We start from the raw sequence: 3,782 nt of genomic DNA, 5'->3' as shown, positions 1-3,782 counted from the left end.
TACACCTTATTTCAGTTATGATCCTTTTTACTATATTTCATGTTTTATATACTCAGTACATATTCCGTACTAACCCCCTTTCTTCGGGGGGCTGCGTTTCATGCCCGCAGGTGCAGATACTCGCTTTGGTGATCCGCCAGCTTAGGATTCCCTTTCTGCTATCTTGGAGAGCTCCGTTGTTCCGGAGCCTAGATTTTGTGTACAGACCTTCTGATGTATATATATATGTATGTTTGTCTAGGGGTACGACGGGGCCCTGTCCCGTCATATTTCACTGTTGAAACTCTTAGAGGTCTGTAGACATGTACGTGGGTTGCGTTCAGATTTGATCAGTTGTGTCTATATGGTTATTTTGGATGTTCTGTCGTTGTAGTAGCCTTTCCAGCTTGCATATATTATCGTTTCGTAGTGGCAGCCTTGTCGGCTTGCGTAATATACTGATATGTAGTGGCAGCCTTGTCGGCTTGCGTAGTATAATGATATATACGGTGGCAGCCTCGCCGGCTTGCGTATATTATTACGATGTGATTGATCGAGGACTTATAGTATCAGTCCGATTATGTCTGACAGGTACATATGGGTGTCCAGCTTGGGCACTAGTCATGGCCCACGGGGCGGGGTCGTGACAAAAGTGGTATCAGAGCAGTTCATCCTCGGAGTGTCTACAGACCGTGTCTAGTAGAGTCTTGTTTATCGGTGTGTTGTGCACCACATCTATAAACAGGAAGCTACAGGACATTTTGGATGTCATCTTTTCTTCTTATCCTAGATCGTGCGATAGAGCTATATTATCAGGATGATCCCTTTCTAACGAACTATTATGTTTACAGCTATGCCTCCAAAGAAAGCGACAGCAGCCCAGAAAGGAAAATTGGTAGCATGGGATACTAGCCAGACTCGGAGAGTTACTAGGGCCCTGTCACGACCCAACCCTGTGGGCCATGACTAGTGCCTGAACTTGACACCCATATACGAACCTGTTACATATAGTCAAACTGAATCTATGAACAATATAGAAACTTGCAAAAGAACTCCAACGGTTCATAACGTCATCATATATGTATATTCAGATAAACTGTCTCCTGAGGAGTCACAACTGATCAAGTCATAAAATGATACGCCAGCCAACAAGGCTGCCACTACAGACAGACATCATATCATAGCACATCGTATAGACACAGCTGAACAGAACTTATACACAACCCACACATATGTCTACAGACCTCTAAGAGTATCAACAGTGAAATATGACGGGACAGGGCCCCGCCGTACCCCTGGATAACCATACATATATATATCATAAGATCTGTACCAAAAGTCTAAACTCCGGAACAACGGAGCTCTCCGAGACAACTGAGTAGAAGTCCTATGCTGAAGGGTCACCAAACCGACTATTTGTACCTGCGGGCACGAAACGCAGCCCCCCTAAGAAAGGGGGGTCAGTACGGAATATGTACTGAGTATATAATGCATGAAATACAGTAGAGAGGATCATAACTGAAATAGAGATTATCAGAAACAAGTATGACTTTTTAAACATCAATACACTTGCCTTATGAAATGAAAATCATGCATATCAATATCATATATCATATATATATAACGTGTCCCGGCCCTCTAGTGAGGGACTCGGTGAATAAGGTCGCCACATACCATCCTTGGCGCCATAATCACATCATCACATCATATATATATATATATAACGTGTCCCGGCCCTCTAGTGAGGGACTCGGTGAACAATGCAGTGAAACTGTGCACGAAAACGTGTCCTGGCCCAGGACCCAGTGAGAGACATATTGAGGCATACACGAGCAGAGTAGTGAGCAACTATATGCAATTTAAATCATATCTGAGACTCAATGGAATAATCAAAACGAACCATCCCTTGCAAATCAAGACAATAGTCATATCAAATACCTTTCGAATGTCACTGTGAATTATATCAAAATAGAACTCTGGAACCATATGTACGTATCAAAACATAATAAAGTAAGTTCTGGGAATCAAGAACATTAGCCATCCTAGTGGCTCTAAGAATAGGAATTTCTTTGGAACCATATACACATCGTCTGTTCGTTTCATAAAGATCATGCCAAAAGAAAGAAGAGTTAACTTTACATACCTTGTCGCTTCTCAGGTTAACCATAACCAAGCTCGCTTCTTCGCCCCTTTAGCCTATTAATATGAGAGTGATACTATTGTTAATTATATAACGATTCTCTTAATCTTATAACGAAAATTAAATTTATCCTAAAAAAAAATGGGCAGCATCTCCCTTGTTCTTCTCATTTCCCCAAAATCCATACATCAACAACAACAACCAGAACAATCCGGTAAGTGTATACATCAATAACAAGATACCACGAAGCAACAACAAATCATAAACGTTACATAACGAGCGACAGGCCCAGATAAGATTATCAAACACACTTCTTCAATTTTTCTTTCCTTCAAAATACATACCAATGACAATAACCACAATATACTTAAGTTACTCCAATAATTTCCAGCCACAACACAACCCAAAAATATACCTCAAATCATCCCACATAACAACAATAATAACTTATCCAATTTCCCGCAATTAATTTCGTAGTTCTCATGTCACAATTTAGCTATTACCGGGATAAACTTAAATATATCAAGAATAATAGAATTCTTACCTTATATGCCGAGAACTACTCTTCCTCAATCTTACTTCACTTCGAAGAAATCTCCAATTTATTATCACTCGGAGGAAAATGACATGGATATAATCTTTATGTCGTCTTTTGAGTTTACCACAATCGTAGCGCTTCATATCTTTCTTTTGTTAAAGGGAACGAAATCTGTCCCCTTACTAAAAGAGAACGAAATATTGTTGCTTCCTCAAGAGTAAATCATAAGCTGCTCAATACAAAATAATGTTATACGAAATATATGTTTCAAATGACGTCTTAGTCATATAATATAATGATTCAAAGTTGATGTGTATCTTGTGTTCTACACGTGGTGCCCTTTGACGCACACACACAAAATGCTCATCAATACATGTTGCCACATCACCTCATATGTATGAAGACCATCCACTTGCTGCAACTCTCCATCATTTACGTGGAAATAATATTTATCCGATTTCCAATATAATTTTCGTATTTCTTTCATCTAGTAATGTAGATATGACTTGGATAAATCGAATACATCTTGGAGAGAGGATTTCTTACCGTATATGCAAAGAAGTACTCTTCTTCCACCTTACTTTACTTCGAAGAAAACCCGGATTCACCAACACGACAAAATGGAATAACGAGATCGAAGTGGTGCGCCAAAATCCGTATGTTATTCTTTGAGAAGGATTACACTTCTCTTCCATGAAATAAATAAAGCACAACATTTTTTTTTACAACATGAAACGTTGCTGCACACCAAATAAAAATTCTATCGTACTATTCTTTATCTTATGCGAAATACCAAAGGCAAATGAACTTAAAACTTTAACTGATCTTTTGCCCTTTACACGTGCCACTTGTTGGCCAAACTTTTATAGTATTCACGCCTAGGCTGCCACAATAGCACTTTGTGCATGCCACAATTGAAGATACGACCCACTCCATAATAATATAGTGTAATAGGATTACACATAAGGCCCACTTCATGCTTACTATACGTATAATTCCCAAAACGTGTCCACCAATAGATCTAAGTAAAAATAATCATTTGTGTCTATATGTAATAGGATGCCACATAGACCTTCACTTGTCCACTTTATTTCCCAACATGATTAGACTTTAATATCTTGTCAA

General features: G+C 39.0%; 1 long non-coding RNA gene across 1 annotated transcript; it reads right to left on the bottom strand.

Annotated features, from left to right (window-relative positions):
* Window positions 1–1,121: 1,121 nt before the first annotated feature.
* LOC132623422 (uncharacterized) lies at window positions 1,122–2,894 on the bottom strand. The gene is made up of 3 exons (XR_009576234.1): window positions 2,664–2,894; window positions 2,123–2,175; window positions 1,122–1,425 (listed from the first exon to the last, which is right to left on the bottom strand). It is a non-coding gene; the product is annotated as an uncharacterized LOC132623422 (long non-coding RNA).
* Between the last annotated feature and the right edge of the window lie 888 nt (window positions 2,895–3,782).

The sequence above is a fragment of the Lycium barbarum genome, chromosome 2 (assembly GCF_019175385.1).
Source record: "Lycium barbarum isolate Lr01 chromosome 2, ASM1917538v2, whole genome shotgun sequence".
NCBI classification, from domain to species: Eukaryota; Viridiplantae; Streptophyta; class Magnoliopsida; order Solanales; family Solanaceae; genus Lycium; species Lycium barbarum.
This window is presented reverse-complemented; position numbering and strand designations above follow the sequence as displayed.